Source organism: Oryza glaberrima, chromosome 3 (genome assembly GCF_000147395.1).
Source record: "Oryza glaberrima chromosome 3, OglaRS2, whole genome shotgun sequence".
NCBI lineage: Eukaryota > Viridiplantae > Streptophyta > Magnoliopsida > Poales > Poaceae > Oryza > Oryza glaberrima.
This window is the reverse complement of record NC_068328.1, coordinates 15,105,806-15,130,872: the sequence shown is the minus strand read 5'-3', so window position 1 is coordinate 15,130,872 and position 25,067 is coordinate 15,105,806. Positions and strand designations below refer to the sequence as shown.

Here is a 25,067-nt window from a genome sequence, read left to right as displayed (position 1 = left end):
CAAGATTTGTCTCAAAATATAACAACTTCTCCACCAACATTCTCTTTCCAACCAATCACAACCCTCCACCATTTACTTTTCCCACCTATCTTCACTACTTATCCAATCACAACCCTACATCACTCACTTCTACCTACTTTCTTAATAACCGTATCCAACCCTAGAATTTCTTATATTCTGGGACGGAGAGACTAGGTTTAATGTCAATCTAATCATAAAACTTGGACATTTATAGGTCAAACATCACATGAGTGTTAAGGATTTAAATCCCAAAATGTTTAGTTATAACGGTGCGGTGTGATGCCGGCACTGTGTCCTTTTCAAACATACACGTCCAGTTTAATTAACTAACAAGGAGAAACTTTTCAGGGAATGGTAATGGTACTGTGCCCTTTTGCCACGAGCTCGCTCAAACTCACACACACGCTAATCAGCTCAACTCTTACAGCCTACTTATACCTCTGGATGGACAATGGACGACGCCACGAGCTCGCTCTCACACGCGCCATCAGCCCCCAAGTCTCTGAGAATGGCGACGCTTGCTCTCCGCGTCCTCTCCCTGCTCCAGCTTAGCGGCGGCGGCGTCGCTGCCATCTCCGGCGGGACCAACGACGGCTCCGAGCGCTGGGGATACGTCCAAGTCCGGCCGAGTACGCGCGCGATCGACCGGTTTCTTCCATTCCGTAAACCGTCACGTTCCTAGCTCTCTCACTCTCTCCTAACTCCTCTATTGCGTTTGCAGAGGCGCACCTGTTCTGGTGGTACTACAGGAGCCCGCATCGTGCGTCGTCGCCGGGGAAGCCATGGCCGACCATCCTCTGGCTTCAGGGCGGCCCGGTACGTACTGCTTCTTAGCTCTAACTAAGTACTCCCTCTATCTGACGCCGTTAATTTTTTTAAACATGTTTAACCGTTTGTCTTATTTAAACACTTTTGTGAAATATATAAAACTATATGTATACATAAAAATATATTTAACGATAAATCAAATGGTAGAAAAAGAATTAATAATTACTTAATTTTTTTAATAAGGCGAGCGGTCAAACACATTTAAAAATGTCAACGGCGTTAAATATTTAGGGACGGAGGGTGTAGCTAGCTTGCAGTTTGCATTTCGTTTCAGCTGTTTGCAGAGAGTAATTAGGGCATGTTCAAAGATAGAGCTCGGTGTGGTCTCTCTCTATACTCCACATCAGCGAAGAAACTCCTACCTACAAAGAACTGTCTCTTTAACCAACTCTCTATTAATACAAGGTAATAAATAGCTAATAAATTCATTGCATGTAATCAAATGTAAATTTCAGCAGCACATATATTTGTATTTCTTCTCTATAGAACTAACGCTACATCGTGCTATCATAACCATATAAAAGAAGACGATGTGCATCCTACCAGCACACACATCCGAAATTATTATTTAATCAAATGATAAGCTAAATTACATTATTTCATTACATAAAGTAGTTCTACTTTTTCCCAAAACGCTGTCATATATGTGCAACTAAATCTTTCTTGAGTTGCATATGTTTCGCACGATCACAAATAGATGAATTTCTTCGTAATACCGCAGCAAAGCAAGGGTTGGGGTCAGATGAGTTCCTCACTTCAGGTGGTAGAACGAACGATGCTCCTGGGTTCTCATTTAAATCCAAAGGAATTTCAGCCATTTCCTGTTCATCTTCAACTATCATATTGTGAAGAATAACACAAGCTTCCATTATATTGATAACATCGCCCTGCCTCCACATCCGAGCTAGACGACAAACGATGTTAAAGCGAGACTGCAACACACCGAAGGCTTGCTCAACATCCTTCCTTGTTCCTTCTTGACGAGCTGCATATAATTTATGTTCGTCTGTCTGAGGAAGCTGTATTGTCTTCACGAATGTCGCCCACTATGGATAAATTCCATCAGCAAGATAATACCATGTGTTATATTGGTTCCCATTTACACTAAACTGTACACGAGGAGCTTCCCCTCTCAATGCTTCAATGAACAAGGGTGACTTGTTTAACACATTGATGTCATTATTGGATCCTGCAGTAGCAAAAAAATCATACCATATGCGAAGGTCTTTCGATGCTACCGCTTCAAGAATCATGGTAGGAACTCCCTTGTCACCACAAGTAAATTGGCCACGCCATGAGACCGGGCAATTTTTCCATGCCCAATGCATACAATATATGCTTCCTAACATGCCAGGAAAACCACGTGAGTCAGCAACCTGTAGCAATCTTTCAACCTCATCACTCCTAGGAACTCGTAAGTACGTTTTGCGAAATATTTCAATGACTCCTTCAGCGAATTTTCCCAAACACTCCAAAGCTGTATTAGGACCAATCTTTAATACCTCATCAAGTTGATCTGCAGGAGTTCCATATGCTAGCATACGAATAGCAGCCGTACACTTTTGAAGTGGTGAATGTCCTGCTCTACCAGTGGCATCCAATCTATTAGTAAAATAAGGAGACCATTCACTAAGGGCACTCACAATTCGTAGGAAGAGAGGCTTCCTCATCCGAAACCTCCTACAGAACATCTCATCTGTGTAGATTGGAGACTCGGAGAAGTAGTTGGCCACAAGATCCGCATTGCCAGCTTCACGGTTTCTTGGTATATACCGTCTTGTACCACTTTGATGTAGACGACGAGGTGGCTCAGATGTTATGTTCTCCTTCAACCTGAGAATAATCTGTTCACTATATTCATCCAAAAAGGTTGCTTCAGCTATAAAGTCATCCATGCTGTATATATTCATAGGATAAAATTGTCAAGGTCGATGGCGGCATCATCGTCGAGGTCGAGGTCGACGACGGCATCATCGTCGAGGTCGAGGTCGATGTCGGCATCGACGGCGGCATCATCGTCGAGGTCGAGGTCGATGACAGCATCATCCTCAATGGCGAGGTCAGCGTCGACGACGACATCATCATCGAGGTGGTCGATATTATTGGGAGACATCGTATGGTCTGACAATGTAGAAGATTGGACTTGTTTGTTGGACTCGACATGTACTGGTTCTATCGTTCTAATTTTAAACCACATGTATACAGATATGCAGATAGCATGTTCACACAATAAAGGAAACAAAATCATCATTTATATTAGAATAGGAACATGTATCATTATTTGAGGCAAGGTAAAAGATATAAAAATCACATGGCAATGAATATCATGGTCCAGGTGACAAGTTCAGATAGCAACAAAGTGAATTATTACATGTTCATATAACTAGGAAGTAAATTATCCTTGCTTGGCAATGAGATCGACCAGTTGCATGTGCAGCAGCAGATCACATTGCATTCTTCCAATGGCACAGATGTGATCCACATTGAACAGATCTTCCAGATATTATTACCTGACATACTAAAAAAATAGATTCAGTTACATAAATATAAATTTTCAGATTCGGCTTCAGTGAGATAATATATCAATATATACTATTCAAATTCAAAAGATAAACATGCCCAACAATCACAAATTTCAGATTGAATCACTGCTCAATTTCGGATACTGATCTTAAAGTCAGAATTGGAGCTTGTTTTGTTGTCTGCCAAAGTGTCCACTTAGGCAATAATTTTGAAGACACGGAGCTCAATATTACTTCTACATAATAGGGAATAGAATAACAGTCCTATAGCAAGCTTAAAGAAACACTGCTCCATACAGCAAGCTTTTAACATTATAGCCTATATTATCATTTCAGCAACTTGAAGAGATATCATCTAGAACATGCCCACATTTCAGGTTCAATGAAATCATATATAATCAAATCACATTTCAGGTCACATCATATGTAGATTAATATATAATCTAGGTCATAATCAATTAAATCGTTTCTAGTAAATTATTAACTAACCTCAAGATAAGTCCGGAAACAAGATCTTCCTCAAACACCTTATGGCAGTGACATGCTCGGCTCTAATGTCATCAGCCATCCTAGTTGTGTCTTGTGCGAGTAGACGACTATAGGTCTCGAACATCTTGGCATCCTTATTTTCCTTTGCAGCTAATCTATTTTCCCGTGCAGCAAGTTGAGAAAGCTTTGATGATTGAACCTGACGAGTAGATAACTTCTTGCATTTCCATCATCTTCATGCGTCTTGTGTGAATATCAGATTGGACTTGGTCTAACTTGTCTATCTCTTCAGCATCAGAAATATCGTTCAACTTTCCCATGCTTTCACGTGCAGCCCTTTTAGCAGCCTTTTGTCCGATTGGCCGTGGGGTTTCTTCAACATCTGAAGGTCCTGATGCTTGCCCAAGCATCTCTCTGTTATCAGACGACTTCCTTTTACGATCTCTCTTGAGTGCATCATTATATGCATTCCACTTAGGCTGATCACAGCATGCGTACCATACATCTATTAGGACGAACCGTCCTAATTTTTTCTTATCAGCCTCATAGAACTTATGGGCCATGTCAATCCACATTTGGTCAGAGTAACCACTAGTATATGTGCGCTTAGCCTTCAACCAACAGCCTTGGAACAGATCCGTCCGAGTGTTGAGTTTGTGCCACCGCTCCTTGGCTTGCTTTGGGCTTCTCCATCTATTCTGTGGTGTGGTTTTACTGTATTCTGTAGCAACATCTCCCTAATATTTTTCAGCCTTCTTATCATTCCCATTAATTGGGTCCATTGAATTGTTCAACCAAGCGCTCATCTACAAAGATAACAAAAGAAAGTGTAATTATGCACATAGATTCACAATGCGAATCAAGTAAAATTTGCATCATTCTCACCTCCTCTTGGGTCCAATTTAGCTTCAATTTGGTCCGAGCGACCGCAGTGTCATCATCACTATCAACATTGACATGGTCCTGGTTCCCAGTAAGTGGGGGTGGAGTGGGTGTTGCAAGCGGCATAGAAGCACCATTAGCAAGCGGTGGCGAAGAACCATTAGCATGTAATGGTGTGTAGTGCGAAGACGCGCCGACAAAATTGTAATGTTGAGATATATTTGGCTGATTGTGAAAAAAACTCATGAATCCTCCAGGTGGGTGTGTACCATTTCCCCTGCAAGAAGCTCACAATTTCAGTGCCATAACCAATTGATCATTAAGATAAACCTATAAGAAACAACACACACGTACATGAAGAAACAACATGTAACAACCTCATAATCTGTAAAAACAAATGCCTACTCCCAAAAAATATAGAAACCTTAGTTTGTACAGAGAAATAACATAACATTGGAAATATATGTCTCTTCAGTTTCAGCATGACCAAAGATGTACAATAACATAATCTTTATATACCTATCTGAACAAACAGTAACCTTATGGATTATATACCAATATTTATATGTCAATTTATTTGGACTGCTTTAAAACGATGTATTTCAGAAAATCTTGGATTGCTTTACTCATTGTATTTCAGAAAATATATCAAGTCTAGAACATGGCAACCGTTTAATAATTTCATTCAGAGAACAGAAAACTTGCAGAACTGAATCTTCATAAGATAGCAGAGATTATAGCTGGGATTTGTGGTTACCAGCTCTGCATATTTGCATGTGGTGAGGACAAATTTGACGTAGTAGCTTTATGTGAGCTTTTGTCCGTCTGCATCCATGAAGGAGATGGGGAAATATGGCTGCCGGTCGTAGCCGCGCTCATCCTAGATGCAGAGAAGGGAGGTATTCCAAGATAGGGAGGGAAGGTACCAGTGGCAGCGGGGGTATCAGTTGAGGTGAAGCGGAAGCCGGAAGTGTTGGTACCGGCAGAGGATGTCTCAGGCACCGATGCCACCTTTGTCTCAGGCAGAGGAGCGTAGCAGCGATGTATTGGACTGGAACCCGATCTGCCGATTTCAGCGCCATATTTGGGGATCGAAGAAATTGGATGGCGCGCATCTTTGGTCCGATTCCCGCCCTCCCGTATCTCGATCCCTCACCCGCGCCAAATTTCTTCCGCGCGCTTTTTTTACATTGGATCTGGAGGCCCGGCTCTGCAGCAAAAATGTAGCGCTCCGCTTTTCGTGAGGCGTTAAAAACTAGTTCGGCAAAATCCTATATGTGAAAATTTCGTTCTTTGTGTGAGAGTCTAAGTCGTGCCATGGATCTCAATTCAATCTCCATCGTTGTTCCCTTTCGTCGCCATCAAAATCCTCCACCTCAAGATTCCAATTCCGATTCAAGTCTCTGAAATCAACATCCTGAAATCAATCGTCGATTCTTTCGTCCCTATCTCTCTCTCCCTCCCTCTAATCAATCTGCCTACCTACTATCTATCCATCGATCTGTCTATCGATCTTCCTATTCGTTTATCTACCCATCAGCCGATCTATCTGTCTATGTATCGATCTAACCAGCTGTCTATCTATCTATCAATCTATCCGTCCCTCTACCTATCTACCTTTGGAACCTATCCCATACCATTGTCCCAACTTCAAAGATAGGTCTCACTTGAATCCCTCTCATCTAATCCCTCGGACCGCCGAGTATAACTCTGCTCCAAAGAAATACCGAATTCTCGCTTGGGTGCTTCCCCTTGACTCCTCCCTGCTTTGTCAGACTAAGCCTCAAGTTCGAAATCCAAATTCAATTTCCAAATCTCGTTTCCCTCCGAATCGATTTCCTCGGAAAAAGTCTAGTTTACCTCCCTCGGTTGTTATGGGCCGAACGCCCCTCCCCAGCCCATTTCCTCCCTCTGCCGTCCTCCTTCCTCCTCTCGCACGTGCGATGCATGCGCGTGAGCCGAGCCGAGAGAGAGTTCTCTCGCTCTCTCGTCCTCTTCCTCTCTCTCTCTCGCTGTTTCTCTCTCTCTCGTTCGATCTCCCTTTCCCCGGCGCCGATTTCCCGCTGCCGCCGTTCGAAATCCGGCCGCACCCCCGCGTCGCGCGCGCGCTCGCTCGCGAGGTGGCCGACCGGCCGGTCGCCGCCGCCATCAGCCCTTGCGCCACCGACGCCACGTGCTGCCGCCTTGCCCCCGCTCCATGACAAACCGACCGCCGCCGCCATCGCCGACGTCATCCATGGCCCCCGCCACTCCACGCCGCATCGTCCAAGAATGGGAGAAGCAGCTGCTTCCCCTCTCCTCAATATGGCAAAGGACCACCCCCCTTTTCCCCCTTCTTTTTCCCTTTCCCCGACCACCGCCGGCGTCACCACCTCTGCGCCGCTTGACCGCTCGCGCCACCCGCCTCATCTCCTTGACCGCCCCAAGGTCGGTTCTCCCAAACCGACATCGCCACCCATAAAACCCACACCCCCCTCCCATACCTCTCGCTTCCTCTCCTCCATCACACCACTGCCGCCTCGCCGTTCGTCGTCGTTCTCGCCCTCCTCTGCCGTCGTGCGTGTCGGGGAGCTAGCAAGCACGAGGAGTCGACGAGGAGCTCCGCGCCGCCCCCATCCTCGCGCTTCTCCATCTCTTCTTCCCCGGCCGCGCCCTCTCGGTGCCGCGCCGCCCCGCCGTCGCGTTCGCCTCGCCGCGACTCCATCCGCGCCGCCGATACCGTTTTCGCACGCCGGTGAGCTCCTCGCCCAAATTCTTGCCATTTGCATCATCTTGGATAAGCCCCGAGCCGTTCGGTTGCTCGCTCGTCCCCCTAAACGTGCCGCCCCACCGATGCTCTGCTTCCGCGGCTGCCGTGCGCAGTCGCGCGCTACCGCCGGTCGGTCCCGCGCCGAATCCCGTCGCCATCACCCTCCCCGCGTCCCTAGCAGCCTCCCCGGGACGTCGCCTTGGCCGCTCCCCTCCTCTCTCCCCCTTTTCGCCGCGCCACCCCGCCGTCACGTCCACCTCGCCGTCGCCATGACCCTCTAGGCTAGCTCGTCGCCGCTCGTTGCTTGAAACGAGTTCCCGAAGCCGTGTAGAAGCTCCTTCCCCGGTGAATTGGACTCTCGTTGCCCAGGCGAGTTTTCCCCTTTTCTCCGCCGGCGATGGCCGCGCCGCAATCCGCCGTCGTCGGCCCTTCTCTCGCCGATTCCTTGCGCCGCGACCCTCCCCGTGTCCCCTTGAACCTTCCCAAGCTGCCGCCCCAGTCGCCGGCCTCCCAACCCGCTCCCGCGCCATGCCGCCCCTTCCACCGCCGCGAGTTCGAACACGGCGACCATCAGGTCCCGCGTCACCGCGTGCATGTCGCAACACCATACCGGTTCGGCTAAGCCCGAGCCCGCGCGCCCTTTGCTCTTTTCGCGCGCGGCCACGTCGGCGTGCCAGCGAGATTGGTCGCCGCCGCCAGGCGCCGTCGTTCCTTCCCCGGCTAATCCGCTCCGTTGAATTGTTTCCCCTTGACCTCCTCTATCCGCCGGTGTCCACCTCTCTCTCTCTCCCACCGCCGTTCGTCGGATTGCGTCGCTCGCCGCCGGCCGTCCGATGCCATTCCCGGCCTCCTCTCCCTTCCCCATCCGACGTGGCGTCCACGTGGATGCCACCTCAGCCGCCCGGCCCTGCGGAGAGCGGTCAAAGGTCTCCCGGTCCTCCAATCCATCACGCCGCCTTGCGTGCACCCGGCCCGCGTGAGCCGTGTCGCCGTCTTGTGGGTCCCACCTTGCGCCCGGCACGGTGGACCGCGTCCACCAGCTTGCGTCGCGTAAGCCGTGCCTCGCTCGGCCTTGGGCCGCCTCCCTCCCGCGCGCCGGCCCGCTTGCCTCGGCCTCGCCGCAAATGCCCTGGGCCGCGCCCTCTTCGCTCGGCCCAAGTCTAATATACATCCCTCCTTGATTTCCCTTCCAAAAAGGTATTTAATAAATCCTTTTTCCTTTGTTCCACAAATCAATTCCTTATTCCAAAATTCTGTGAATCATTTTCCCTTGGTCCTGCTTCTCAGTGAAATTCAAAAATATTCTTGAGAATATTATTTCTATAAATTCCATAGACCATTTCTCGTCTTCTAGAAATTCCAATTAAACTTCCAAAATTCATATCTCCTCGACCGCTTGTCCGATTGACTCCGTTCAACTTTCAGTATTTCCATAAAATTGAGATCTATTTAATGGCACTACTAATTAGTCTAAATAGGATCTTTCTTTTGGTCTTTGTTTAGGTTTTCGATTGTTTGCGTATAGTTGCGGTTACCGGATTTTCGTCGATCGCGAGTTTTCTCGAAGATTCGTGAAGCTTTGTGAAGACCTTGAGCAAGGCAAGTCACCCTTTGACCAATTGCTCCTATAATTGGAAAATCATTATTATTTTGTTTGCAACTTGCATTAGTAGAATCACACACTCAACTTGCTTGGCCTCGGTTTGCGTGCCAAACCAACGGACCTACCCAGTAGTCGCACTAATTCTTGTAGGTTGTACTACCCTGATTTCCTTGTCGCTCCACCTTTGTGGTACCTCGGTATCCGTACTCTCTGAGCGCGTATACCAAATATCCCACATACACCGTTGTTTGTCGAAAACTTGGGAAATGGGTTTGAGAAGCCTTGAAAACCCGACATGTGGCGTCGGTGTGTTTGAAAATAAAATGGATTGTGAAAACTCGCGATGCGGGGGTCGTGCCTGTGTGGCAGTGTCCCGTATTCGCATATAAGGACCGATTCCTGTGGGAAATTCATTCGAACATAATCAAAGTGCAACCATAAGGTGAAATGGGACACCCTGGCTAAGTAACTAGTCGGTTCAGGGAAACCTCGCATGCCAATAGTTGGGAACGCCGGGGCGGGGTCGGTTGGAGCCAAACCGGGTTCCTGGTAAGGCAAGGAAGAGAAGCTTGCCAGATTACCGATCGAGGTGGTTGGAGTTTGATTTGTGAAAACTAAAATGGCCTATATTTATGTGAGGATTTGATCCTTCTATGTGGCATGAGGTATCCCTGGGTCGGCTTGGGAAAGGCTTTGTTGCGAACCTCCGATACCGACGGGTGTTCGGAATAAGTTCGTATCTTGTGGGTAAAGTGTACCCCTCTGCAGAGGTTAACTAACTGTTCGAACAACCGTGCCCACGGTCATGGGCGGATGTGAGGTGTTTCCTGTAGCATAGATTTGTTTGCCTGTGCTTTGAGAAAAGTTGTTGTGGTGTGGGAATCGTTACCAGAATCAGCCTATGTGGTAGATGGATGACCTGAGTGGTCAAGAAACGAATCTGTGTGATTCGGGATGTCTACGGGCATCATAGACTAGGCTTCCCGAGTGGAAGCGGATTGTTGTGCTGCTGGGCAGCTAGACTCTGGGAGTCCGAGAAAATGAAAAAGGCTCTGGGAGCCGATTAATCAAGTGGAATGGCTCTGGGAGCCGAGAAGTAATGATCTGACCCGGGAGGTCGGTACATTACCAAATGAGCTGTTGAAAATCATCTCTTAAAGTCGAGTCGAGACGCAAGTCTCTTTTCGGCCCAAACTTAGAAAGAAATAAATCACTTAGTGATTTCAAAATGATTTCAAAACAAAAGATTTGCAAAAACAACCTTGCCTCTCTTCCAAGCTTGCATCAAACACCTAAATTCCCGTGACTTGCTGAGTACAAAAGTACTCACCCTTGCTCTATATAAATATATATATAGTTCCTCCGCCTTAAAAAGAAGATGAAGTGAAGTGAAGAATAGGGTTTCGTCCTGGTTCCCAGCCGTCGCCTGTGGTATTGGGTGTTAGTCCGTTGGTTCCGCTGCTGCCGTTGTTGTTGGTGTTTCCTCGTCCGCGTCGTCGGTTGCAATCTCGGGCTGTTCTGAGCTGTAACCTAAGTTAAGATAAATAAGTCCTCTATTTATTTTAAGGATTGCAATGATTCATATTTGTCACCGTGGGTACCAGCGCTATGTCCTGGGACTGGTACTGTAATCGCGGTTTCGTAGGAAGTGGTTCACGCCGTTTTTCCTACGACACGCTCCTATCAGGTGCCATTATACAGCGGTGCCAGATTGGGGTGTGACAAAAAACCAATTCTACAATGGTGGGCTCTCCTCAACTCTGCTCGTTTTTTGCGCGAGAGGTCACAGATAGCATCGTTGTTTCTCTCTCATCTATCATCTCTCTTCCACGTCATCTTATTTGTCTATGTGGCACTGGAGAGAGCCGGCTAATTAATGCCGTTGTACGTGCCCTTATGATGCATGTCGTCGTCTTCGTGTTGAGCAGGGAGGATCTGGCGTTGGACGCGGCAACTTCTTGGAGATTGGGCCGTTGGACGTCGACCTGAAGCCGCGCAACACGTCATGGCTGAAGAAGGCTGATCTCATATTCGTGGTCGGGCTGGCAGCAGTAGCACTGCCTCTCCTCTCCCTGCTTGTTTTGTTTCTTCTTCGATCGATCGGTCTTTGATCAGCCAGCTCGGTGATAGTATCTTTGATGGTGGGCATGATGCAGGATCATCCTGTGGGCGTCGGCTACAGCTACGCGGACGACCCGAGCGCGCTGGCGACGACGGACTTGCAGGCGGCCAGGGACGCCGCCGAGCTCACATCAAGGCGATACCCGCCCTGAAGCGTAGCCCGCTGTACCTCGTCGGGGAGTCCTACGGCGGCAAGCTCGCTGCCATGATTGGCGTCTCCCTCACCAAGTCCATCCATGCCGGCGACCTCGACCTCACGCTCGGAGGTAGTAATTTGTTTGTTTGCAGAATAACAAAGTTTAATTTGAGTGCAAACATGCATATATATAGAGCAGACAAAAAGGAAGTAGAAACCAACACCAAACAGATTAACCTATATGGGACTTCAATTCTTGGTTAAACGATTTGCTTATTTGGGGTTGCTTTGGACATTTGTTTATGATTTTGTTCAAAGGACCAAACTTAAATTAGTTGAATATTTAAATTGCCTAAGTAGAAACCAACACAAAGCAGGTTAACCCTCACTGTGGAATACTGAATTTATGAAAAAATATTGTTGCGACATGCAAAAATATAGAGTTGCTTCCTAAGTAAATTTTACAATAAATTAAAGAAAGGGTTTACAATGATTTCAATTGATGGATAAGGAACGTGTTCGCCTGTCTAAAAATAAGGGGCCCTACTGATTTCTGCGACAAATTAAGGTTTATATTTTTTAAGTTTATTATTCTAAGAACTTAAAGAATTTTCGCTAGTTTCTTGGAGGATTTGACAACCGGATGTATAGTTTTAAAGCTGCGTGACAGTGGAAATATGGTTTCTCTCTATAGAATCACCAAGATCAATGCCTATAGCTCCCAACATGTATTCATGGAGACAAATTAAGTTGCCAAATGGGCATTAGACTGTAGTTTATTGTTGTCTTGTGAATTCCATTTATCAAGAGTCAATTTTTGTCACGCGAAGTCCAATTATCAAGAGTATGGTTTATAAAGGCTGAATTAATCAAACTAAATATAATGAAACACATGACCATTTAAAAGAAATATTTTTGTTTGACCAATAGGTGAAGTATCACACACTTAAACACAACACATTACTAATAGATGGCTTTCTTATTATCTATTTATTGCTCGATGGCAACCCCATTATTGATATATATGGCTTAATATCCCCGTCTTAATCTAGCTACTATTTGATGGCAGGCATATTATATTAGTGGATTGATGATTGATCTATATAGTTAATGTGATGCATTAGCATAGCATAGGCAATTGTGACTTGGCAATTGGCAAACATATAGGGATAAATGTGTGGGGGGATAGGATGAGACATTGTACTTATAGCTCTGTTTTTTTTGACTGAGTGTTAATTATTACCGTTGCTGGCTGGATACTACAGATCTATGTTTTTTTTTCTCTCTAAGACCATAATTAATTTAAGGCTACATAGGTTTTTTTTCCATAATTATAATATTGTAGAATATTCCAATTATTTTAATATCCCTTAGAAGTTGGACTGTAATATATAGCATAAAAATACCTATATCACAAAATTATCGGGACAGCTATCTCACATTCATCAAATCCAACTAATACACCTAGACAAGAAGAAGGGAAGAGGGGGTCAGCAGGGGGTATCCTTGTGGATTATACTTACCATCAAATCAATGGATACAAATAATGGGATAACGGATTTAAGTTGAACTTCATCGAGTCCCCCTTTTTTTTTTTCAAAAATGATCTTCTCCCTTTCTTGTATAGGCTCAATCCTTCTTGTGAGAATTATGTTTTACATTAGTGAATGAAAATCTGTAATTTTTCCCTTTCTTTTAATACAATATTTTAATTGCGGGGCGTCCCTGCAGTGGTTTGATTAAAAAAAATAGTGCTAGATGTTTTGTTTTGTTTTTCTTCTCAGAGTTTATATTACTGTCTATAATTTGTAAGCTAATTTATTATAGGCGGAGAGAGAAGTTTGTAAGAGCGTTCTAGAGGTTGTTTAACGTTATCGTAAATGAAATGTTTGATTTGATTTAAAGCATACTTATTTGTTGGTTATTCACCAAATATTATATTCAAGTCATTCAGAGGAAGTCACTGACCATGGAATAAAAATTGTTTGGAGATACTTATTTCTACACTATTTGTAAAATCATCCAATAATTCAAACAAAGGAACGTACTGCCAATCAATTGACCTAATCGAATTGAAGTGCTAGCCGGAGCATCCCGGTGTGCATGCATGTATTTTTTTTCTCGGATGAAAGGATCAAACTATATGCCTGATACATTAGACAAAATCCAAATAAATAGTTGGTCCTACTTAAGTGAAAATTAAGGGTGAGGTTTTTCCTTTTTTTCATATTTTTTAAGTATTTTCTCTAATTTACTAATGTGCCATGTGGTGGCTTAATATCGTTTATAGGTGTGCTTCATGATAATATAAGAGTATTCGTAGGATGTTTAATTGATTTTTAGTATATAATAATAATAACAATAACAATAATAATAATAACAATAACAATAACAATAATAACAACAACAACAATAATAATAACAACAACAACAATAATAATAATAATAATAATAATAGATGGATGGATGGATGGATGGATGGATGGTCTTTTTACACAAAATTTGACAATTTGACTCTTTGAAAAAACTAATTTTACAAATAAAACGCCGCCAAAACTTATTTCAAAAATGACCTTTTTTTAGCGCCAAATCGTATGGCGTTGAACGTAGACATCTTAGAACCACGTCAACTGGCGCTGAAAGCCGTGCTACCGCGGATGAGAGACTAAGTCAGTGTACCAACGTACATTCAGCGCCATACTATTTGGCGCTGAACAAAAGGGTCTTTTTGAAATAAGTTTTGGCGGTGGTTCATTTGTAAAAATAGTTTTAGCAAAGAGTCAAATTGTCAAAATTTGTGGTATTTTTTACTTCCTTGGACAGCTAGTATTGGAGCAATAAAAATATCCTGCATTTGTGTACAGACTAATAGTGAGCAGGGGTGAAACTGGGCCTGAAGTAGCTGGGGCCCGAGCCCTACTCGTGTGAAAGAATTTTTAGTGAATTAGTACACATATATTTTTCAGATTTTCCTAAACCCTAGTGACCCAGTACAACTTACTCGTCTTGCCTAACCCCACACATAGCCTTTCCCAGCTCCCCAGCCAGCCAGCCCGATATGCAGCCCATTACAGCCCAGTAGCAAGCCAAGTCAGTGAGTGTAGATTTGGTATCGGTGAAAAATAATTAGAGGTACAGATATATACACCCCATGAGCTAACCTGCCTCTACCACTGATTAATCAAACAAACTGAAACTGTGTGTATGTTCATTGCCAATTTATCATGCCTAACAATTTTCTTCCACTTGTCTGGCACACAGGTGTTGTTATCGGGGATGGGTGGATCTCGCCGGCAGATTTCTCGGTGAGCAACAAATATACCAAACACCAAACACTACCACACGTCTATCGATCTCTTTGCTAGCTACTACTGTATTATTCAGAACTCAAACTGCTTGAATGAACAAACGAGTGCTCTGCAATCGCCCTTGCAGCTCACGTACGCACGGCTTCTGGACGACGTGTCGAGGCTCGACGAAAACGCCATCGACGATGCCAACAAGTAAGCTAAGCTACCCCTACAACTAATTAACATTTGCATATACTTTTCTGAATGAATCTGAACTCTAATCAAATCACATTCTACGCATTAGGTTGGCAGAGAAGGTGAGCGAGCAATCCGCGGCGGGGCAGTTGGCCGCCTCACTGCAGACGTTCACGGGCCTTATCGATCTGATCGACAAAAGTAGTGGCGGCGTTGTAAGCATCTCTCTCTATGTGCTCACGTTAATAATACTCGATTTGCTCATGTATTAACATAATGCAAACTAAACTGCAGATATATGAGTTTAGCAGTTTTTTCTGCTTAATTATAACAAATACCAACAAATGTTTAATGGTTTGCTATTGCAGAATATTTTCAATTTCTTGTTTAACACCAGCGGCGTAGATCTGCGAGTGCTAGCTGCAGAGGACAAACAAAAAGAAGTCCGTGGATCGCCGTTGATGAGGTTTGTCGGGCAGGACTTGTCGGGGTCGTCTGGCCCGAACACGATCGAGCGCATCATGAACGGGGGTCATCAAGGAAAAGCTCAAGATCATCCCCAAGAACCTCGTGTGAGCGTGAACTATAGCTATAGCTAGATATACTACCACCGTATATTTTAATGTATGACGCTATTGACTTTTTGACAAACATTTGACATTTCGTCTTATTTAAAAAATTTATGTAATTATAATTTATTTTATTGTGATTTGATTTATCATCAAATATTTTTTAAGTATGATATAAGTATTTTTATATTTGCATAAAAATTTAAATAAGACGAGTGGTCAAACGTTGATTAAAAAGTCAACGGCGTCGTATATTAAAATACGGAGGGAGTATATTCGATTGTCTCTTCGTAGTCAAATTTATCACAGTGAGCTGCAATAATCATACTCTATAAGAGCAAGTATAATAGTAGGCTACAAGCCGGCTAAATGCTGAGGTGGAGGAGAGAAGAGAGGAGAGAGAGGAGAAGCGGGCTGTAAACTTACAGCCGACTTGGACAAAAGAACCAAGAAACTCTGTGAGAGAGATAAGTGGGCCCTATATTAATTGTAAAGAGCTAACTATTATATGGGTAAGTTAAGAGAAAACTACACAGAACCTTATAGCTAACAGGTCAGCTGTATTACTAGTCTTGCTCTAAAACTGCATGTGGCAAATGGCGACGGTCGCTGTTTTCAACGCACTGGAGAACGAATTCATGAAGCCGGCAATAAATGAGGTAAGCCAACACACAATTCCTTATATTCTCTCAAATTGTAATTTTTGGTGCTAATAAGCTAATAATTTATTAACTTTGTTATTGCAGGTAGATGAGCTATTATCTCTTGGTGTCAACGTCACAGTGTACAATGGGCAAGTGAGTACTACCTAACGTCAAAGCTTCATACGTAGTCTTTAACGGATAGTTTTTTTTTTCCAAGAAAAAAACATTTTTATTAAATGTTAGCTAGGTTAACAGTTAATACAAACATACTGTCTTTAACTTGCACTATATATACGCACACTATCGCACAGAAAATGATTTTAATCTTGAATACTGCTATCTAGAGTACCCTATAGCAAACAACATTTTTTCGAGTACCCGATTTTAATATTAATTAAACACAGCGCTATACGCACACTATTGAGCAATTAATGCGAGCTGCTTATCTGTGCCATGGGTTTGGTTGGGTATGTTACACGTTCAGCACAATTACACTTTCACGCAACCCAAACAAGTCATCATCAGTCTTGCACAAAGCTAGCAAATCCCAAATAACATGAATATTAAACCATAAAACCCGGCAATGAACTACTTATAGTTTCTAAGTTATTAGGTAGGAATAAAAAAAGGTATATGTTTCATAACTTTTACAAAAAATGGTTGGAAAATTTTAATATTTACGAATTTAATTATTTACTGTCAACTTCAATTAGACATTAATTGATAGAAATTAGAGAAAACTAAATTTTAATAATGGTAATAGTTAATAATACTATATTAATTTTGTGGAAACACTATCGGTGCATTTGCACCCCTATTGGTGGAGCAGTACTTACAGTTTCTAACTAATTATTCTATACAACTAATAAGGAAGTCCGCGCAGATGCGCGGGGATCTTATTCATTATTCATTATGATTATAAAATTAACGTTAAGAGAATTAAGTCATATGACTTCATATCCGTATAAGAAATTGAATATTTTACCTTATAATAACAAAAATGTATGTCATGAAATATATTGTAGATTTTAATATAAACGATAGGAATGTTTCTTATATTAAAAAAATCACTTTTGTCCTGATTATGTAAACTTGCCTATTGTCACCATTACTTCTTACCATTGTCGCTAGATGCCTTTTTAATAAACGAAACTGCATCTATAGCACCAAAATAAGCCTAATACATCATAAATACATAAAACATTTATCTCCACTATATACCTAAGTATTTATGTCAACACATAGTTCTAAATCTATAAATAAATATACTTAAAATACTGCATCTATTGGTAAATGTGATATTAGTGTTGAAAATTAGACATGAATATCCCCTCTAACAGGTGGAGATACCAAGTCTTTATTTCTCTGTTGTCTTTAAACATGGGTTCCATATCAACATACTCATGCCTCTCAAAGCCAATGTGCAGTACAATTTTAAGTCCTAATTCACTATCAGCATTCTTAAAGATGATTGCATGAGTAAGTAAAAAGTTGTGCACTATTGTCAACGGTGGTTTCCACTGGGGCCACCTCAACTATACTTGTAAAAGTTGTTCAACACCCTTTAGAGAAAGCAAGAAAAGATTGATGTAATGAAAATAATTCTTCCCATAAAAAATAATTGTTTTTACGTTTTGTGTAGACATAATTTTTTTTCTAGTAGTAAGCAGTACTACCTAATTTTTTATGTATAAATACAATATTCTGCTTTGAAATGAGTGAGGTTGATCATTAAGAAATGTATCGCTAAACAGATATATGACCATAACCATCTTCAGAGTATCATACCATTATATCATTGTTTATATTTTGACAAAGATCAATATTTTAGCGTATGGTTTGTTTTCGTCACCTGTTGTTCATAATTGCATGAGACACATTTACTAATTTTTAATTTTATTTACTTTCAAAAATTATTAAAAATAACTAATTTATTGGAGTGCACTTATAGCATACATTCATCAACTATCAACTATCATTTATACCCGACAAATTAGAATTCCTCTACTATAAACAAAATATATCATGAGTAGTTTAATGCACATTTGTTAACAAACCAATCTGGCGGGAAAAACGTATGGATTAAGGGGCCGTATTATAGCAAGATTATTGCCTAGGAATACCAATGAAATAGTTTCGAAAAATATGAAAAAAAACATTTGAGAATCTTAGTCTCCATAAATTAAATTAAATCATATATAACTGACAAAACATAATGTTGTTTCGTTTTCAAGCATGTCAATTTCAGTTAGTGTTATATATTTGTCAAGTGATATTTGACACCACAAATATGATGTGAAGTTATTTCAAAAATTATGATGAAATTAATTATTATATGTCACCTAAATCATTTGAAAATTATTATAATATTAATTATTAAATTAATTATTATATGTCGCCTAAATCATTTGAAAATTATTATAATATTAATTATTATATGTCAGCTCCATGTGTTGTAATGTATTTAGCATCATAATATAACTATGATAAGTCATCAGCATTTGAATACAACGGATTATAATTTAAAAGCAGGTGTTTAAATACCTTTGATTTGATACTTAAAATGATCTAGTTTAACATGTATATTTCTGGAGTAATAAATTTTGTTTCATAGTATAGAAAATCCTATTTTAAGGATTGTCTATATTTTTTTTGATGTTGTACCAACATACAATTTATTTTTTAGGCTTTATAGCTTTTTTAATGGTATGCATGTATGTTTCTTTGGGTTTTTTCTAATCGAATATCCGGTAAATAGTTTATCTCGTATATATAGGAGATTAAGAGAAAGCGGGCTAATGTAATGATATAAAATAACGGGTCCATTAATTTAAATGAAAATCGATGGTGAAATTACGTAATGTCACATGCTGGTCTAAGAGCGCTTGTAGAAGCAAAAAAAACCATATTTGTAGAGTAATAAACTTTATTTTTATAGTATAGAAGATCATATTTTTAAAAGACCTTTGATGGTTATATCATTGTACATGTATTTTCCTTTAGCCTTTAATCGTGCTTATATGGTACGTATCCTTCGTTTTTTCCCCGATGAACAGTTTTTTTTTTGTCTTTATATTTTTTATCGTACTTACTACGTACGTTGTTTTTTTTTCAAATAAACAGTACCTAAACGTTTTTTTTCATCCAAAGTAACGTACGTAACTATTTGGGTATTTCCATGTACATACATAAATATTTTCCATGGATGGATTATCTCAGATATAGAAAGCATAAACTTTTAAAATAGATTTAATCTAACGGTGTAAAATAACGGGTCCACCAATTTAAATAAAAATCGATGGTGGGATTGTAGAATGCCACATGGAGATCTAGGAGCGCTGGTAGGAGCGCCACATGTCGGCTTGAGAGTGTTTGTAGGAAGTTTAATGAACTTTAGTGTATAATAGAAGATAGATATGTCTCTTCTGTAGCTTGACGTAATATGCTCGTCAATCGGCACAAGGAAGTGGATCAAAAAGCTCAAGTATTTTTTTTCCCTCTACCCATTCATTTCATACTTTGACTAGAAAATTCTTACCGAATAATGCATTTTATTTTAGATGGAATGGACTAAATGACTTCTTTAGAGTGCTTAGAGAACCCATGCACTATTTCTGCTATCCCGGTCACGATAGTACTGCCTTCAGTAGGATATACAAGAACCTGCAGTACTATTGGATCCTTGAAGCTGGACATGTGGTAAGATTAAATATATTGATACCACTTCTTCAAATTAAGCTAATGCATCTAATTGTGTCTTTTATTCTTAACTAGAAAGGAAGCCCGCGCAGATGCGCGGGGATCTTATTCATTATGATTATAAAAATAACGTTAAGAGAATTAAGTCATATCACATCATATACGTATAAGAAATTGTATATTTTACCTCATAATAAAAAAAATCTATGTCGTGAAATATATTGTAGATTTTAATATAAACGATAGGAATGTTTCTTATATTAAAAAAATCACTTTTGTCCTGATTATGTAAACTTGCCTATTGTCACCATTACTTCTTACCATTGTCGCTAGATGCCTTTTTAATAAACGAAACTGCATCTGTAGCACCAAAATAAGCCTAATACATCATAAATACATAAAACATTTATCTCCACTATATACCTAAGTATTTATGTCAACACATAGTTCTAAATCTATAAATAAATATACTTAAAATACTACATCTATTGGTAAATGTGATATCAGTGTTGAAAATTAGACATGAATATCCCCTCTAACAGGTGGAGATACCAAGTCTTTATTTCTGTGTTGCCTTTAAACATGGGTTCCATATCGACATACTCATGCCTCTCAAGGCCAGTGTGCAGTACAATTTTAAGTCCTAATTCACTATCAGCATTCTTAAAGATGATTGCATGAGTAAGTAAAAAGTTGAGCACTATTGTCAACGATGGTTTCCACTGGGGCCACCTCAACTATACTTGTAAAAGATGTTCAATACCCTTTAGGGAAAGCAAGAAAAGATTGATGTAATAAAAATAATTCTTCCCATAAAAAATAATTGTTTTTACGTTTTGTGTAGACATAATTTTTTTCTAGTATTAAGCAGTACTACCTAATTTTTTATGTATAAATAAAATATTCTGCTTTGAAATGAGTGAGGTTGATCATTAAGAAATGTATTGCTAAACAGATATATGACCATAACCATCTTCAGAGTATCATACCATTATATCATTGTTTATATTTTGACAAAGATCAATATTTTAGCGTATGGTTTGTTTTCGTCACCTGTTGTTCACAATTGGTTCATAATTGCATGAGACACATTTACTAATTTTTAATTTTATTTACTTTCAAAAATTATTAAAAATAACTAATTTATTGGAGTGCACTTATAGCATACATTCATCAACTATCAACTATCATTTATACCCGACAAATTAGAATTCCTCGACTATAAACAAAATATATCATGAGTAGTTTAATGCACATTTGTTAACAAACTAATCTGGCGGGAAAAACTTATGGATTAAGGGGCCGTATTATAGCAAGATTATTGCCTAGGAATACTAATGAAATAGTTTTGAAAAATATGAAAAAAAACATTTGAGAATCTTAGTCTCCATAAATTAAAATTAAATCATATATAACTGACAAAGCATAGTGTTGTTTCGTTTTCAAGCATGTCGATTTCAGTTAGTGTTATATATTTGTCAAGTTATATTTGACACCACAAAATATGATGTGAAGTTATTTCAAAGATTATGATGAAATTAATTATTATATGTCGCCTAAATCATTTGAAAATTATTATAATATTAATTATTATATGTCAGATCCATGTGTTGTAATGTATTTATATCATAATATAACTATGATAAGTCATCAGCATTTGAATACAACGGATTATAATTTAAAAGTGGGTGTTTAAATACCTTTGATTTGATACTTATAATGATCTAGTTTAACTTGCATATTTCTGGAGTAATAAATTTTGTTTCATAGTATAGAAACTCCTATTAAGGATTGTCTATATTTTTTCGATGTTGTACCAACATACATATTTATTTTTTAGACTTTATAGCTTTTTTTAATGGTATGTATGTATGTTTCTTTGGGTTTTTTTTATTCGAATATCCGGTAAATAGTTTATCTCGTATACATAGGAGATTAAGAGAAAGCGGGCTAATGTAATGATATAAAATAACGGGTCCATTAATTTAAATGAAAATCGATGGTGAAATTACGTAGCGTCATGTGCTAGTCTAAGAGCGCTTGTAGAAGCGCAAAAAAAACCATATTTGTAGAGTAATACACTTTATTTTTATAGTATAGAAGATCATATTTTCAAAAGGCCTTTAATGGTTATAACATTGTACATGTATTTTCCTTTAGGCTTTAATCGTGCTTATATGGTACTTATATGGTACGTATCCTTCGTTTTTTTCTCGGTGAACAGTTTTTTTTTTTTTGTCTTTATATGTTTTAAACAGTTTTTTTCCATCCAAAGTAACGTACGTAATTATTTGGGTATTTGCATGTACATACATAAATATTTTCGGTGGATGGATTATCTCAGATATAGAAAGCATAAACTTTTTAAATAGATTTAATCTAACGGTGTAAAATAACGGGTCCATCAATTTAAATAAAAATCGATGGTGGGATTGTAGAATGCCACATGGCGATCTTGGAGCGTTTATAGGAGCACCACGTGGCGGTTTGAGAGCGTTGTAGGAAGTTTAATGGACTTTTAGTATATAATAATATAATAATAGATAGATTTGTAGGTGCCTGCTGACCAGCCCTACGTTGCATTAAACATGATAGGCAGCATCCTACAATCCGAAGATGTTTAATTGGGCATAAAAGCATGATCAATAAAGACAACTGTAGTATCTTTGCTTCGCAACCGAAATAATATGAGCGCCTTTACGTACGGTGCTGTCATTAGCAGTCATAGACTGTTTTCTTCTACTAGTTCGTAGTGCTGATCGATTGATCAAGGTCAATCCTATAAATTAACTTGTTGCTTTCCTGTTGACTCGTTTTAATTTGATATGCACCAACGGTGATTCGCTGTGTGATTGTATTGCAATCCCTCTTTGTTAGACGTGTATTCGTATTCTTTATAGTAATTAGATTAAACTAGAAAATTTGCGCGCCAATAGACGCGGTAGCTTCCTAATTTAGCCCGTGTGTTTTGTTTTGTTTTTCGGTGAGCATGTGTATACAACTTATTAGAGACACATTTGGAACTTTGGAGTTTTTAGCAATTAGTCTAATAATTAAAATTTTCCTATAAATAATATGCTTTAGTATGTTTTTAGTTTTATATTTGTAGAATGTCGAGGAAGCTAGAACCAGTGCATGATAGTAAAATATGCTAATAAGTTTCTGAGACACGGGTGTTCGCACTTACGACTAATTATTTTTTCTATAGTAAGCGACGTACATGAGGTGTTATTAAGATATTAATTTTAAGATATGTCGGTCCAATTTTCCGAATGTGCTCATAAGGGTAGGGGTGCGTGTGTGTTCATATGGGTGAGACGGTGAATATACGTGCATTGTAAGCGCCTGTGATTGTTCAGTGTTTCTTAAAAAATAAGAGGATGAAAATTTAACCGATAGAAAAACTTATACATTTTTAATATTCCACGGCACTTTAACGAATTTGAAAAGATTTTTTTTTAAATTTATAAATTGGATGTGTCTATGTACAACTTCGTTGTTGTTTTAATCAGACAGTACTTGCTCTTATCAAGATGCATTAGCTTTTAAATGGTATTAGCGTTAAACTTTGATCGTTAATCATTTTCATAATGGATCTTTAATAACTATAAAATTAATACAAATTTAAAATAAGATTTTTCAGACTAAATAAGTAAATACCTTCAGATTTTTCACTGGGTCCTTTTACACTGTATTCCTGCTTGGGCTGTAGCAGCAGCATGAATGCATTCAGCTCGGCACATGGCGTGCCCCTCGACCGAGTGAGAGTCCATGCGTTGTCATGGGCTTAGCCGAGTGGGCTGCTGGCGTGGAAGGGTATTTGGCCCAGGCAAATACTCTCACGTTCGGACGCGATCGAGAGAGAATCTACCGGACCGTTACACGTGTCGCTAAATTATACAGCCATCTGGACCAATCAACTGGCAATAATTCCGCCATCTTAAGATTGATTGATTGATTGATATATAATAAACAAATAATAAAATGTAAATAAGTATTTGCAGAACATAATTTACAGGAACTGCAGCTGTACAAGAACTCATGACAATTACAAACATCAAGAATGACCGTTCTGCATAAATTAATATTTTTGTGAGGAGAGTAATTTTTGTGTAAGAAAAGGAAATATAATGTGTATAATAGGCCTTTCATGTTTGAACCAGCACACTACTTTAGTCAACTTTGTTTGTGGGCACCGGGAATCGGAATCATGCATGGTTGATTGGATGAATGGTTGAAGCACAGCTAGTTATGTGCTCATTATGAAATTTTGAGCATTAGGGCATGTACAACGGTATTTATTAGTGGTCTCTCTCTATTGCCATGCAAGTAAATTTGATGATATGGAAGAGAAAGAAATGAGGAAAGAGAAATATGGTTGTTATGCATGACAACGGCTCAGAGTTGACTCTTAGTATTTATTAGAGCAAATTTTTTTGCATGGTGGTAAAAGAAAGGAAATAAGAGTAAGAAAAAAAAAATTTTGATACATTAATGTTAGAGACCCTATTGTCTCCAACTGTTATAGAATGTTAGTCTCTAGATAACGTAGAACTCATATATGTCTTTACCTTTTTACATGCCCTTAGTGAAGTGGTACAACATTGTCAGCGACCCTCACTCTCCAATTATCACTTTACAGTTGTCTTACAGCTCCCCTAATTACCCGTCGATCATATATACAAACAGTACAACATACTTCCTCCGTTTCATATTATAAGATTTTCTAGCATTGTCCACATTCATATATATGTTAATGAATCTAGACATATATGTGTGCCTAAATTCATTAACATCTATATGAATATGGGCAATGCAAGAAAGTCTTATAACCTGAAACGGTGGTAGTAACACTCTTTTAGTACCGGTTGCCAACTAGTCCCCATCAAGCCGGCCTCCTCAAGGCCCACGCCTCTTCTCCCCGCCGGGTCCACCTGTCAATGGCTACCCTCTCTTCCAGGCCCCACCTGTCAGTCTTCTTCCTCCTCCCTTCCTTCTCCCTCCTATCCGTCTCTCTCTCTCTCTCTTCTCTCCCTCTCTTGAAGCGACATCGCTGTACCCCTTGCCTTCCTTTCTATCGCGAAGCGCAAGATATTTGTCGCTGGCCGCAGCCACATGCGCATCCTCGTCCCGTCTCCTCGCTATCACTCATATATCCTCTCTATACTCTGTCTCGACAGCAACAACGACGCCAAAGCGATGCGTCGGGTTGGCCCGCGTGCCACACCTGCGCTTGTCACCACCACCGCCTTGTTCCATCATCGCCTCCCCGCTCCTCACCGTTCAATCCACCGCCCAAGAAATCATTGTTGTCCCCTT

At 40.2% G+C, this 25,067-nt stretch overlaps 1 pseudogene; it reads left to right on the top strand.

The window, feature by feature from the left end:
- The first annotated feature begins 501 nt into the window (after positions 1-501).
- LOC127766267 (serine carboxypeptidase-like 51) lies at positions 502-22,372 on the top strand (annotated as a pseudogene).
- Positions 22,373-25,067: the final 2,695 nt, after the last annotated feature.